The sequence below is a fragment of the Hordeum vulgare genome, chromosome 5H (assembly GCF_904849725.1).
Source record: "Hordeum vulgare subsp. vulgare chromosome 5H, MorexV3_pseudomolecules_assembly, whole genome shotgun sequence".
Taxonomy (NCBI): Eukaryota; Viridiplantae; Streptophyta; class Magnoliopsida; order Poales; family Poaceae; genus Hordeum; species Hordeum vulgare.
In genome coordinates this window covers 503,554,849-503,571,350 of record NC_058522.1, presented here as the reverse complement: position 1 = coordinate 503,571,350, position 16,502 = coordinate 503,554,849, and positions in this window count along the sequence as shown.

Here is a 16,502-nt window from a genome sequence, read left to right as displayed (position 1 = left end):
TACCTTGTGTGCAGTTCTATCTCCCGCATGGAGTCCTCCGTAGGCCTCGGAGTGACACTTCTGTAGGATTTGTCGATGTTCTTGTTCAGGTACACACCGTCTAATAACACCATCTACTCCCTTATAAAGGTGAGGATCATCCCAGAAGTAATGTCTCAAGTCAAAGAAGAATTTCTTCTTTTGCTGGTATGTGAAACTAGGTGGTATATATTTGCCAACGACATAGTTTGCATATCAGCATACCATGGTGCACTACGTGAGGCATTGATGACATTCAGTTGCTCATCGGGAAAGCTATCATCAATAGGTTGTGGGTCATCAAGAATGTTTTTGAACCTAGACAAGTCATCTGCTACTGGGTTATCAGCACCCTTTCTATCGACAACGTGCAAATCAAACTCTTGTAGCAAGAGAATCCATCTGATAATTCTAGGTTTAGCGTCCTTCTTTTCCATGAGGTACTTAATAGCAGCGTGTTCAGTGTGAATAGTGACTTTGGAATCAACTATGTAAGACCTGAACTTTTCACATGCAAACACGACTGCTAAAAATTCCTTCTCCGTAGTAGCATAGTTTCTTTGGGCACTGTCTAGAGTTTTACTAGCATAGTGAATAACATTCAACTTCTTGTCAACTCTTTGCCCTAGAACAACACCAACAGCATAATCACTAGCATCCCACATGATCTCAAAAGGCAAGTTCCAATCAGGTGGACGAACAATAGGTGCAGTTATCAAAGCCCTCTTAAGTATTTCGAAGGCTTCCTCACAATCATCGTCAAAGACAAAAGGAATATCCTTTTGCAAGAGATTGGTAAGAGGCCTAGAAATCTTAGAGAAGTCTTTAATGAACCTTCTATAGAAACCAACTTGACCAAGGAAACTTCTTATACCTTTGATATCTGTGGGGTATGGCATTTTCTCGATTGCATCAACCTTAGCCTTATCGACTTCAATACCTCTTTCAGAAATTTTATGTCCTAAGACGATGCCTTCATTAACCATAAAGTGGCACTTCTCCCAATTCAAGACAAGATTGGTGTCTTTACATCTCTGCAAGACTCGATCAAGGTTGCTGAGGCAATCATCAAAGGAAGACCCGTAAACGGAGAAGTCATCCATGAAAACCTCAACAATCTTTTCACAAAAGTCAGAGAATATAGCCACCATACATCTTTGAAAGGTGGCAGGTGCATTACATAAGCCAAAAGGCATATGTCTATAAGCAAAGGTACCGAAAGGGCAGGTGAAAGTGGTCTTCTCCTGATCAGATTGTGCAACTGGTATTTGGGAGAAACCAGAATAACCGTCTACAAAGCAGAAGTGTGTGTGTTTAGACAGTCTTTCTAGCATTTGGTCGATAAAAGGCAAAGGGTAATGATTTTTCCTAGTGGCTTTATTCAATTTCCTAAAATAGACCACCATCATATAGCCAGTAATAATCCTGTGTGGGATCAATTCATCCTTATCATTAGGGACAACGGTAATGCCTCCCTTCTTAGGGACGCAATGCACCAGACTCACCCAATCACTATGAGCAACAGGATAGATGATACCTGCTTCCAGGAGCTTTAGTATTTCTTTTCTCGCTACTTCTTTCATCTTAGGATTTAATCTCCTTTGATGATCAGCATCTGGTTTGAAATCAGGATCAGTTTTAATCTTGTGCTGACATAGAGTAGGACTAATGCCCTTAAGATCATCAAGAGTATATCCAATAGCAGCATGGTGCTTCCTCAAAGTTTTTAGTAGCTTCTTTTCTTCATGCTCTGAGAGGCTAGCACTAATAATAACAGGATATATCTCCTTTTCATCAAGATAAGCATACTTAAGAGCATCAGGCAACTGTTTAAGCTCGAACACACGATCACCCTTTGGTGGGGGTGGATTCCCAAGCAGTTCAACAGGAAGTTGTTCTTAAGGATAGGATATTGTTCTAAGACGACTCTATCTATCTCATCCCTTTCATCCATATGCATATCATTTTCATGCTCAAGCAAGTATTGCTCTAAAGGATCGGTAGGAGGCACGGCAATAGAAGCTAAGGCAATAGTTTCATCCTTACTAGGCAACTCCTTTTCTTGAGGTTGTCTACCAAACTTGGAGAAATTGAACTCATGTGACACACCTTCAAAGCCAACAGTGACAGTTTGCTTCTCACAGTCAATATGAGCATTGCCGGTATTGAGAAAAGGTCTACCAAATATGATGGGACAAAAGCTATCTTGTGCGGTAGCAAGAACGAGGAAATTAGCAGGATACTTCGTTTAACCACACGAGACTTCAACATCCCTAACAATTCCCACAGGACAGATAGTATCTCTATTGGGAAGCTGAATAGTGACATCAATAGGCTCTATCTCAATAGGTGCAATCTCGTCTTTGATTTCATCATATAAGGATTGAGGTATTGCACTAACACTAGCACCCACGTCACATAAACCATGATAACAATGATCTCCTATCTTAACAGAAACCACATGCATGCCAACAACAGACCTATGTTTATCTCTAGCGTGAGGTTTAGCAATTCTAGCAGCATCTTCACAGAAGTGAATATTATGTCCCTCAACATCGTCGGACAAAAGATCTTTGATAATAGCAATGCTAGGTTCAACTCTAATTTTCTCAGGGGGTGTAGGTGTTCTAATGTAGCCTCTACGTATCACAGTTGAAGCTTTAGAATGATCCTGTATCCTAACAGGGAAAGGTGGTTTCTCAATGTAAGCACTGGGAACAACAGGATCATTATAGGCAATGACTCTCTCTTCAACTGGGTCGGGTTTAACTACATTGAATTCTACAGAAGGATGATATTTAAACCACTTCTCTTTGGGGAGATCAATATGAGCGGCAAATGATTCACACAATGAAGCTACTATCTCAGAGTCAAGTCCATACTTAGCGCTAAAGTAACAAAAATTATTTGTTTCAACAAAGGATTTAACACAATCAACCATGAAATTCATACCTGACTCCTTACCTTCTTCAAGCTCCCAATCTTCAGAGTTGCATTTAATTCTCTCCAATAAATTCCATCTGAAGTCAATATCTCTCTTCATAAAAGAACCGGTACAAGAAGTGTCAAGCATGGTGCGATCATCATGAGAAAGTCGAGCATAGAAGTTCTGAATGATAATTTCTCTCGAGAGCTCATGATTGGGGCATGAATATAACATTGATTTAAGCCTCACCCAAGCTTGAGCGATGCTTTCTCAATCACAAGGCCAAAAATTATAAATATAATTCCGATCACGATGTATTAAATGCATAGGATAAAACTTTTGATGAAATTCCAATTTCAACCGATTGTAGTTCCATGACCCAGTATCATCACATAGCCGATACCATGTCAACGCCTTATCCTTCAAAGATAAAGGAAATACCTTCTTCTTGACCTCATCCTCGGGCAAACCTGCAAGCTTAAATAAACCGCAAACTTCATCTACATGGATTAGATGCAAGTCTCGATGTGATGTTCCATCTCCTGTAAAAGGATTAGCCTGTAGTTTATCAAGCATACCCGAAGGAAATTCAAAGCAAATATTTCCAGTAGGTGCAGAAGGTTGAAGAGAAACTCTTTGTGCTTCCGTTCGAGGTGAAGATACCCCGAACAAGCCCCTCAAAGGATTAGTATCCATAGTGAAAAGTGACAATAAATTTCAGCACACTATATGAATGTTTCCTTACCAAGTTCCACTTACCAAAGGCGCTTCACTCCCCGGCGACGGCGCTAGAAAAGAGTCTTGATGACCCACAAGTATAGGGGATCAATCGTAGTCCTTTCGATAAGTAAGAATGTCGAACCCAACGAGGAGCACAAGGATCTGACAAGTGGTTTTCAGGAAGGAAATATCTGCAAGCACTGAAATTATCGGTAACAAGTGATTGTGTGGTGAGATGATTCGTAGCGAGCAACAAGTAACAAAAGTAGCAACGGTTTCAGAAAAGTGGCCCAATCCCTTTTGTAGCAAGGGACAAGCCTGGACAAAGTCTTATGGGAGGAAAAACGCTCCCAAGGACACACGGGAATTTATGTCATGCTAGTTTTCATCATGTTCATATGATTCGCGTTCGTTACTTTGATAGTTTGATATGTGGGTGGACCGACGCTTGGGTTCTGCCCTTACTTGGACAAGCATACCACTTATGATTAACCCCTTTTGCAAGCATCTGCAACTACAAAAAAAGAATTAAGACATAGTCTAACCATAGCATTAAACTAGTGGATCCAAATCAGCCCCTTACGAAGCAACGCATAAACTAGGGTTTAGGCTTCGGTCACTCTAGCAACCCATCATCTACTTACTACTTCCCAATGCCTTCCTCTAGGCCCAAATAATGGTGAAGTGTTATGTATTCAACGTTCGCATAACACCACTAGAGGAAAAACAACATACAACACGTCAAAATACCGAACTAATACCAAATTCACATGACTACTATTAGAATGACTTATCCCATGTCCTCAGGAACAAAAGTAACTACTCACAAAGCATAATCATATTCATGACCAGAGATGTAATGAGTAGCATCAAGGATCTGAACATAAACTCTTCCACCAAGTAATCCAACTAGCATCAACTACAAAGAGTAATCAACACTACTAGCAACCTTACAAGTACCAATCGGAGTCGCGAGACGGAGATTGGTTACAAGTGATGAACTAGGGTTTGGAGATGAGATGGTGCTGATGAATATGTTGATGGTGATGAGTCCCCTCCGATGAGAGGAGTGTTGGTGATGACGATGGGGACGATTTCCCCCTCCCGGGGGAAATTTTCCCCGGCAGGATCGTCGTGCGGGAGCTCTAGATTGGTTCTGCTCAAGTTCCGTGTCGTGGTGGCGGCAAATCCATGAAAAAGCTCCTCCCTGATTTGTTTCCGAACGAAACCCTTCATATAGGAGAAGGGGGGGCAGTGGGCCAGTGGGCCAGCAGGCTGCCCACAAGCCCCCTAGGCGCGACCAGGGGGGTGGCCGCGCCTAGCAGGCTTGTGGCCACCTGCTGGCGCCCCTATGGCGCTTCTTCGGCCCAGTATTTTTTATAAATCCGGAAAAATCCTCGTTGATTTTTACGGCGTTTGGAGTTGCGCAGAATAGGTATCTCAAACTTGCTCCACTTTCAGGCCAGAATTCCAGCTGCCGACATTCTCCTTCTTCATGTAAACCTTGCAAAATAAGAGAGAAAATCCATAAGTATTGTACCGTGAAGTGAAATAACAGCCTAAGAAACGATAAATATCAACATGAAAACATGATGCAAAATGGACGTATCAGAGCCGTGCAGGAGTAGATCATCACCACCACGGGAGCGCCGTCACGCTGCCGGAGAACTCATCTACTTCTCCGTCTTGCTTGCTGGATCAAGAAGGCCAAGATCATCGTACAACTGTATGTGTGCTGAACACAGAGGTGCCGTCCGTTCGGCGCTAGATCGGAACGGATCATCGGACGGATCGCAGGATAGTTCATGGGACAGTTCGAGGGACGTGAAGATGTTCCACTACATCAACCGCGTTTCTTAACGCTTCCTGCTATGCGATCTACTGATGGCCTACAAGTATAGGGGATCTATCATAGTCCTTTCGATAAGTACGAGTGTCGAACCCAACAAGGAGCAGAATGATCTGACAAGTGGTTTTCAACAAAATAATATCTGCAGGCACTGAAATTATCGGTAACAAGTAGTTGTGTGGTGAGATGATACGTAGCAAGTAACAAGTAACAAAAGTAACAACGGTGCAGAAAAGTGGCCCAATCCCTTTTGTATCAAGGGACAAGCCTGGACAAAGTCTTATAGGAGGAAAAACGCTCCTGAGGACACACGAGAATTTCTGTCATGCTAGTTTTCATCATGTTCATATGATTCGCGTTCGTTACTTTGATAGTTTGATATGTGGGTGGATTGGCGCTTGGGTACTGCCCTTACTTGGACAAGCATCCCACTTCTGATTAACCCCTCTCGCAAGCATCCGCAACTACGAAAGAAGAATTAAGACAAAGTCTAACCATAGCATTAAACTAGTGGATCCAAATCAGCCCCTTACGAAGCAACGCATAAAGTAGGGTTTAAGCTTCTGTCCTCTAGCAACCCATCATCTATTTACTACTTCCCAATGCATTCCTCTAGGCCCAAATAATGGTGAAGTGTTATGTAGTCGACGTTCACATAACACCACTAGAGGAAAAACAACATACAACACATCAAAATATCGAACGAATACCAAATTCACATGACTACTATTAGCATGACTTATCCCATGTCCTTAGGAACAAAAGTAACTACTCACAAAGCATAATCATATTCATGACCAGAGAGGTAATGAGTAGCATCAAAGATCTGAACATAAACTCTTCCACCAAGTAATCCAACTAGCATCAACTACAAAGAGTAATTAACACTAGTAGCAACCTTACAGGTACCAATCGGAGTCGCGAGACGGAGATTGGTTAGAAGTGATGAACTAGGGTTTGGAATGAGATGGTGCTGATGAAGATGTTGATGGTGATGAGTCCCCTCCGATGAGAGGAGTGTTGGTGAAGACGATGACGTTTCCCCCTCCGGGAGGGAAGTTTCCCTGGCAGGATCGTCCTGCCGGAGCTCTAGATTAGTTCTGCTCAAGTTCCGCCTCGTGGCGGCGGCGGCTCCTCCCAAAAGCTTCCTTCTGATTTTTTCTGGGACGAAACCCTTCATACAGCAAAAGATGAGCGCCAGAGGGGCAACAGGGGGCCAACAAGCCACCCAGGCCCGACCAGGGGGGTAGGCCGGGCCTGGCAGGCTTGTGGCCTCCTGGTGGCGCCCCTCTGGTACTTCTTCCGCCCAATATTTTTTATAAAATCCAAAATAATTCCCCGTTGATTTTCACGGCTTTTGGAGTTGCGCAGAATAGGTATATCAAACTTGCTCCTTTTTTAGACCAGAATTCCAGCTGCCCGCATTCTCCCTCTTCATGTAAACCTTATAAACTAAGAGAGAAAAGGCATAAGTATTGTACCGTGAAGTGAAATAACAACACAAAAAGCAATAAATATCAACATGAAAGCATGATGCAAAATGGACGTATCATCTACAAGGGTACGTAGATCCAAATCTCCTCTCGTAGATGGACATCACCATGATAGGTCTTCATGTGCGTAGGAAATTTTTTGTTTCCCATGCAGCGTTCCCCAACAGTGACATCATGCGCTAGGTTCATGCGTATATTTTATCTCGAGTAGAACACAAAAGATTTTGTGGACGGTGATATTCGATTTGCTGCCCTCCTTAGTCTTCTTTCGATTTGGCGGTATTTTTGGATTGAAGCGGCCCGGACCGACATAACTCGTACGCTTACGAGAGATTGGTTTCCTCGATTGACATGCAACCTCGTTGCATAAAGATGACTGGCGGGTGTCGGTTTCTTCAACTTTAGTTGAATTGGTGTTGACCGAGGTGGTCCTTGGAGAGGTTAAATAGCAATTTGCACATCTACGTTGTGGTTTTTGCGTAAGTAAGATGCGATCATACTAGATACCCATAGCAGCCACGTAAAACATGCAACAACAAATTAGAGGACGTCTCACTTGTTTTTGCATGGTATGCTTGTGATATGATATGGCCAATCACGTGATGTGATATATTGGATGTATGAGATTATCATGTTGTAATAGTTAATATCGACTTGCACATCGATGCTACGGCAACCGGCAGGAGCCATAGGGTTGTCTTTAAACTAACGTTTGTGTTTGCAGATGCGTTTACTATATTGCTAGGACGTAGCTTTAGTAGTAATAACATAAGTAGCACGAAAACCTCGATGGCGACACGTTGATGGAGATCATGGTGTGGAGCCGGTGACAAGAAGATCATGCTGGTGCTTTGGTGATGGAGATCAGGAAGCACAAGATGATGGCCATATCATGTCACTTATGAATTGCATGTCATGTTAATCCTTTTATGCACCTTATTTTGCTTAGAACGACGGTAGCATTATAAGGTGATCTCTCACTAAAATTTCAAGACGAAATTGTGTTCTCCCCGACTATGCACCATTGCGCCAGTTCGTCCTTTCGAGACACCACGTGATGATCGGGTGTGATAGACTCAACGTTCACATACAACAGGTGCAAAACAGTTGCACACGCGGAACACTCGGGTTAAGCTTGACGAGCCTAGCATGTGCAGACATGGTCTCGGAACACACGAGACTGAAAGGTCAAGCATGAATCATATAGTTGATATGATTAGCATAGAAATGCTTACCACTAAAACTATTCTCAAGTCACGTGATGATCGGACTTAGGTTAGTGAATTTGGATCATGTACCACTCAAATGACTAGAGAGATGTACTTTTTTGAGTGGGAGTTTAGCAAGTAATTTGATTAGTTAAACTCTAATTATCTTGAACATAGTCTAAGTCCACTTTGAAATATTTGTGTTCTAGATCAATGGCTCACGCGATAGTCACCCTGAATTTTAATACGTTCCTAGAGAAAGCTAAGTTCAAAGATGATGGAAGCAACTTTGTAGACTGGGCTCGTAATCTTAAGTTGTTCCTGCAAGCTGGGAAGAAGTATCATGTCCTTAATGCTGCGCTAGGAGAATAACCACCCGCTACGGCTGACGAAACGCTTGGTTAACACGTAAGGAGGACTACTCAGTAGTTCAATGTGCAGTCTTGTATGGCTTAGAACCGAGACTTCAACGTCGCTTTGAGCATCATGGAGCATTTGAGATGTTCCACGAGTTGAATTTTATCTTTCATAAGAGTGCCCAGATCGAGAGGTATGAGACCTCCGATAAATTCTATGCTTGCAAGATGGAGGAGAATTCGTCTATCAGTGAACATGTGCTCAAAATGTCTGGGTTCTCAAACCGTCTAGCTGAGCTGGGGATTGAACTCCCGCAAGAGGCTATCACTGACAGAATTCTTCAATCACTGCCAGCAAGCTACAAGAGCTTTGTGTTGAACTATAACATGCAAGGGATGAACAAGTCACCTGGCGAGTTATTCGCGATGCTGAAAGTCGCACAGTCAGAACTTCGTAAAGAGCATCAAGTGTTGATGGTGAATAAGACCACTAGTTTCAAGAGAAACGGCAAAGGAAAGAAGGGTAATTCCAAGAAGAGCGGCAAGCCTGTTGCCAATCCGACGAACAAACCCAAGGCTGGACCTAAGCCTAAAATGGAGTGTTATTATTGCAAGCGATTGGGTCACTGGAAGTGCAACTGCCCCAAGTATTTGGCTGATAAGAAGGCGTCCAAGGAAAAAGCAGGTATATTCGATATACATGTTATTGATGTGTACTTAACCAGCTCTCGTAGTAGTGCATGGGTATTCGATACCGGTTCTGTTGCTCATATTTGCAACTCGAAACAGGAACTGCGGAATAAGCGAAGGCTGGCCAAGTATGAAGTGACGATGCACGTGGGAAATGGTTCCAAGGTTGAGGCAATCGCCATCGGCACAGTTTCACTTCAGTTACCATCAGGATTAGTTATGAACTTAAATAATTATTATTTAGTGCCTGCGTTAAGCATGAACATTATATCTCGATCTTGTTTATTGCTAGACGGTTACTCGTTTAAGTCAGAGAATAATGGTTGTTCTATTTCTATGAGTAATATCTTTTATGGTCATGCACCCATTGAATCTTGATAGCGATGATACACATATACATAACATTGAGACCAAAAGAGTTAGAGTTAACAATGATAGTGCCATGTTTTTGTGGCACTGCCGCTTAGGTCATATTGGTGTAAAGCAGATGAAAAAACTCCATTCCGATGGACTTTTGGAGTCACTTGACTTTGATTCACTTAACACGTGCGAACCATGCCTCATGGGCAAGATGACTAAGACTCCGTTCTCCGGAACAATGGAGTGTGCAAGTGACTTGTTGGAAATCATACATACCGATGTGTGCGGTCCGATGAGTGTGGAGGCACGCGACGGATATCGTTATTTTCTCACCTTCACCGACGATTTGAGTATATATGGTTATGTCTACTTGATGAAGCATAAGTCTAAAACGTTTGAGAAGTTAAAGTAATTTCAGAGTGAAGTTGAAAATCATCGTAACAAGAAGATCAAGTTCCCACGGTCTGATCGTGGGGGTGAATATCTGAGTTTCAAGTTTGGTGCTCACTTAAGACAATGTGGAATTGTTTCAGAGTTGACACGCCTGGAATACCACAGCGTAATGGTGTGTCCGAACGTTGTAATCGTACTTTATTAGAGATGGTGTGATCTATGATGTCTCTTACCGATTTGTCGTTATCCTTTTGGGGTTATGCATTAGAGACAACTGCATTCACTTTAAATAGGGCACCATCAAAATCCGTTGAGACGACACCATACGAGTTGTGGTATGGTAAAAGACCAAAGTTGTCGTTTCTTAAAGTTTGGGGATGTGATGCTTATGTCAAAAAGCTTCAGCCTGAAAAGCTGGAACACAAAGCAGAAAAGTGTGTTTTCATAGGTTACCCAAAAGAGACAGTTGGGTATACCTTCTATCTCAAATCCGAGGGCAAAGTGTTTGTTGCTAAAAATGGAGCATTTCTTGAGAAGGAGTTTCTCTCGAAAGAATTGAGTGGGAGGAAGATAGAACTTGATGAGGTTGTCGAACCTCTAATCCCTGTGGATGGTGGCGCAAGGCAAGGGGAAACCCATGTCGTTGCGATGCCAGTTGAGGAGGAAGTTGATGATGATGATCATGAAACTTCGGCTCAAGTTCCTATCGGACCTCGCAGGTCGACAAGATCGCGTTCTACTCCTGAGTGGTATGGTAATCCTATCTTATCAATTATGTTGTTAGACAACAATGAACTTGCGAATTATGAAGAAGCAATGGTGGGTACGGATTCCAACAAATGGCTGGAGGCCATGAAGTCCGAGATAGGATCCATGTATGAGAACAAAGTGTGGACTTTGGAAGTACTACCTGAAGGCCGCAAGGCTATTCAGAACAAATGGATCTTTAAGAAGAAGACGGACGCAGACGGTAATGTGACCGTTTATAAAGCTCGACTTGTGGAAAAGGGTTTTTCACAAGTTCAAGGAGTTGACTATGATGAGACGTTCTCACCGGTAGCAATGCTTAAGTCCGTCCAAATCATGTTAGCAATAGCTGCATTTTTCGATTATGAAATCTGGGAGATGGATGTCAAAACGGCGTTCCTTGATATTATATGTGGATGACATATTGCTGAGTGGAAACAATGTGGAGTTTTTGGAGAGCATAAAGGACTACTTGAATAAAAGTTTCTCGATGAAGGACCTCGGAGAAGCTACTTACATTCTAGGCATTAAGATCTATAGGGATAGATCGAGATGCCTGATAGGACTTTCACAAAGCACATACCTTGATAAAGTTTTGAAGAAGTTCAAAATGGATCAGTCCAAGAAAGGGTTCTTGCCAGTATCACAAGGTATAAAATTGAGTAAGACTCAGTGCCCAACAACTACGGAAGATAGAGAACAGATGAGTTCCGTCCCCTATGCTTCAACCATAGGATCTATCGTGTATGCAATGTTGTGCACTAGACCAGAGGTCGGCTTGGCCATAAGTATGGCAGGCAGGCTTCAGAGTAATCCAGGAGTGCATCACTGGACGGCGGTCAAGAATATTCTGAAGTACCTGAAAAGGACTAAGAAAGTGTTTCCCGTTTATGGAGGTGACGAAGAGTTCGTCGTAAAGGGTTACGTCGACGCAAGCTTTGACACCGATACGGATGACTCTAAGTCGCAAACCGGATACATATTTATTATTAATGGGGGTGCGGTAAGCTCGTGCAGTTTCAAGCAAAGCGTCGTAGCAGATTCTAACTGTGAAGCGGAGTGCATGGCTGCCTCGGAGGCAGCAAAGGAGGGTGTCTGGATGAAGCAGTTCATGACGGATCTTGAAGTTGTGCGGAGCGCACTAAATCCAATAACTCTGTTATGTGACAACACTGGTGCCATTGCTCTAGCAAAGGAACCAAGGTTTCACAAGAAGACCAGACACATCAAACGACGCTTCAACCTCATCCGCGACTACGTCGAAGGAGAGGACGTGAATATTTGCAAAGTGCACACGGATCTGAATGTAGCAGACCCGCTGACTAAACCTCTTCCACGGGCAAATCATGATCAACACCAGAACTGTATGAGTGTTAGATTTATTACAATGTAAATCGCATGGCGATGTGAGGTCTAGATTATTGATTCTAGTGCAAGTGGGAGACTGTTGGAAATATGCCCTAGAGGCAATGATAAATAGTTATCATTATATTTCCTGTTTAAAGATAATCGTTTATTATCCATGCTATAATTGCGTTGAATGAAAACATAGATACGTGTGTGGATACATAGACAAAACAATGTCCCTAGCATGCCTCTAGTTGGCTAGCGAGTTGATCAAGGATAGTCAAGGTTTTCTGACTATGTGCAAGTGTTGTTGCTTGATAACTGGATCACATCATTAGGAGAATCATGTAATGGACTAGACCCAAACTATGAACGTAGCATATTGATCGTGTCGTTTTATTGCTATTGTTTTCTGCGTGTCAAGTATTTATTCCTATGACCATGAGATCATATAACTCACTGACACCGGAGGAATACCTTGTGTGCATCAAACGTCACAACGTAACTGGGTGACTATAAAGGTGCTCTACAGGTATTTCCGAAGGTGTCCGTTGAGTTAGTATGGATCAAGACTGGGATTTGTCACTCTGTGTGACGGAGAGGTATCTCGGGGCCCACTCGGTAATACAACATCACACACAAGCCTTGCAAGCAATGTGGCTAAGGTAATTCACGGGATCTTGTGATGAAACACAAGTCCGAATTATTGAAAGGTTCAAGTAATTTCAGAGTGAAGTTGAAGATCGTCGTGACAAGAGGATAAAATGTCTACGATATGATCGTAGAGATGAATATCTGACTTGCGAGTTTGGTACACAATTAAGATAGTGTGGAAAATGTTTCACAACTAATGCCACCTGGAACACCATGGTGTGATGGTATGTGTGAACATCATAGCCATGCCATATTGTCTATGGTGCATACTATGATGTCTCTTGTCGAATTACCACTATTGTTTTTGGGTTATGCATTAGAGACAACCGCATTCACTTTAAATAGGGCACCACGTAATTCTGTTCAGATGACACCGTATGAACTATGGTTTGGAGAAACCTAAGCTGTTGTTTCTTAAAAATTTGGGGCTGCGACGCTTATATGATAAAGTTTCAGCGTGATAAGCTCGAACCCAAAGCGGATAAATGCATCTTCATAGGACACCCAAAACAGTTGACTATATCTCCTGTCTCATATCCGGAAGCAAAGTGTTTGTTTCAAGAAACAGGTCCTTTCTCGAGGAAAAGTATCTCTCGAAAGAATTGAGTGGGAGGTTGTGGAAACTTGATGAGGTTATTGAACCGTCACTTCAACCATTATGTAGCAGGACGCGGGAAGTTGTTCCTGTGGCGCCTACGCCAATGGAAGTGGAAGTTGATGATAGTGATCATGAAGCTTCAGATCAAGTTACTACAAACCTTGTAGGCCGGCAAGGTCACGTACTACTCCAGAGTGGTACGGTAACCCTGTCTTGGAGGTCATGTTGTTGGAGAACTATGAACCTACGAGCTATGGAGAAGCGATGGTGGGCCCAAATTCCGACAAATGGCTGGAGGCCATGAAATCTGAGAGAGGATCCATGTATAAAAACAAAGTGTAGACTTTGTAGAACTACTTGATGGTCATAAGACTGTTAAGTACAAATGGATCTTTTAAAGGAAGACAGATGATGATGGTGAAAGTCACTATTTAAAAAACTCGACTTGTTGCAAAGAATTTTCCGACAAGTTCAAAGAGTTGACTATGATGAGACTTTCTCACTCGTTGCGACGCCAAGAGTCTGTTGGAATTATGTTAGCAGTTGTTGCATTATTTATGAAATATTGCACATAGGATGTCAAAACATTGTTTCCTCGACGGTTTCCTTGAGGAAAGGTTGTATGTGATACAACCAGAAGGTTTTGTTGATCCTAAGGATGTTAACAAATATGCAAGCTCCAGCGATCGTTATATGGACTGGTGCAAGCATCTCGGAGTTGGAATATACCCTTTGATGAGATGATCAAAGCTTTTGGGTTTATACAAGGTTTATGAGAAACTTGTATTTCCAAAGAAGTGAGTGGGATCACTATAGAATTTCTGATAAGTATATGTGCTTGACATATTGTTGATCGGAAGTAATGTAGAATTTCTGGAAAGCATAAAGGGTTGTTTGAAAGGAGTTTTTCAAAGGAAAACCTGGATAGAGCTACTTGAACATTGAGCATCAAGATCTATAGAGATAGATCAAAACGCTTAATAAAACTTTCAATGAAATGCATGCCTTGACAAGTTTTTGAAGGAGTTCAAAATAGATGAGCAAAGAAGGAGTTCTTGGTTGTGTTGTAAGATGTGAATTTGAGTAAGACTCAAAGACCGACCACGACAGAAGAAAGAGAAAGGACGAAGGTCGTCCCCTATGCCTTAGCCGTAGGCTCTATAGTATGCTATGCTGTGTACCGCACCTGATGTGTGCCTTGCCATGAATCTGTCAATGGGTACAGAAGTGATCCAGGAATTAATTACTCGACAACAGTCAAAAGTTTTAGAGTGTTATGTTGTGTACCACACCTGATGTGTGCCTTGCCATGAATCTGTCAAGGGGTACAGAAGTGATCTAGGAATGGATTACTTCACCCTTGAATAATACTCCCTCCGTTCCTAAATATAAGACCTTTTAGGGATTCCACTATGGACTATATACACATGTATATAGGCATATTTTAGAGTGTAGATTCACTCATTTTTGCTCCGTATGTAGTCTATAGTGGAATCTCTAAAAGGTCTTATATTTAGGAATGGAGGGAGTATATACAGTCTAATTACCGATAAAAGCAACGGTTTATAGGTGCATGCGAGTAAAGTTACACAGAGCAGGCCAACTTATAAAATTATAACCAAAGTACTAACGAAGGCACGTTACATTAATGACAAGCCTTCACACGGACATCTACGAAACCCAAATAGGAAAAAGTATTCGCTCTCCATCCACACCCATGCTTCACTCTCAGCCATAAAAGTCTCATCCTCCCTTGATCACAAAGGAATGACCTCCGAGTACGTCTCCATTGCATGTTTTAGTGGAAATATCAGGTGATTAGACTATGTTAATTTCGTTGGGAGTTGCCACTAGTGAAAGTATGAAGCCTAGGCCTTGTTTCTCACCATTGCTACACCGTTTGTGCTACTTTTGTCACCTTCTACCTTGCTGTAATTTTTTATTACAGATTTATATTACCTTGCTTTGCCACACCTATCACCCATATCCTACCATCTCTCCGCCGAACTAGTGCACCTATACAATTTACCATTGTATTAGGTGTGTTGGGGACACAAGAGACTTCTTGTTTCTTAATTGCAGGGTTGCTTGAGAGAGACCATCTTCAACCTCTACTTCCGTGAGTTCAATAAACCTTAGGTCATCCACTTGAGGGAAATTGCTTCTGTCCTACAAACCTCTGGGCTTGGAGACCCAACATAGTCTACAAGAATAAAACCGTGTGTAGAAATCAAGATACCAGAAGAATTTACTAAGCGGAAGTGGGAGCGGCACAGGTGGGCGGTAGTACCGCTGGAGCGGTACTACCGCTCCCCTCTCGGCGGTACTTCCGCCCAAAGATAGAAAACACCCCATGATGCCATGGAGAAAAGATAAGCGGAAGAGAGGCCGACAGGGTAGGGCAGCAGTACCGCCAGAGCGGTACCACCACTCTGCCCGAGTGGTACTTCCGCTTCAGAGAGAAAACCTACCCACAACTATCATAACTTTCGCATACGAGCTCCGAATCAAGCAAACTTAAGCTTGTTAGATTCACGACGACAACGAAGAAATCTTAAGAACATGTAGTTGTGAAAATGCCAATGATATAGAGATGTGAAACCTTTATGAATGAAGAACCGGTAAACACTCCAATCATCAAAAACATCATAGAAGATGCATATGGACTCCGTTTTCGATGAACTTGAGCTTGTCATGAAGATGACCATAAGCTCTACAACTCACAAAGGGAACCACCAAACAAGAACCAAGAAATATGATGCAAGGATCCAAATGGTTTGAGCTCTCAATGAACGATATGATCAAGCTACTCACTTGAGAGCCCCCCTTGAAAGTACGACAATCTATCCTAAAATAGAAAAGCTACCAAGGGCAAACCTATATCTTGCACATAGTCCACTTGAGCTACAATATGATGATCTTGACTTCCTCAAGATGGACCACCTTTATTAATTGCGTTGGCTTGATGAAGACTAGTTGATTGCTCCCCCATACTCACTATGGGTGAGTCATTCTTCAGCACAGCTTTACAAGTCCATTGCCACCACAATGGACGACAATCTTCAAGCATGATATCTTCGTGATGCTCCACTTGAACTTGCACACCGCAATCTTGATGGCGATCACCACTTGACGTCATCCTC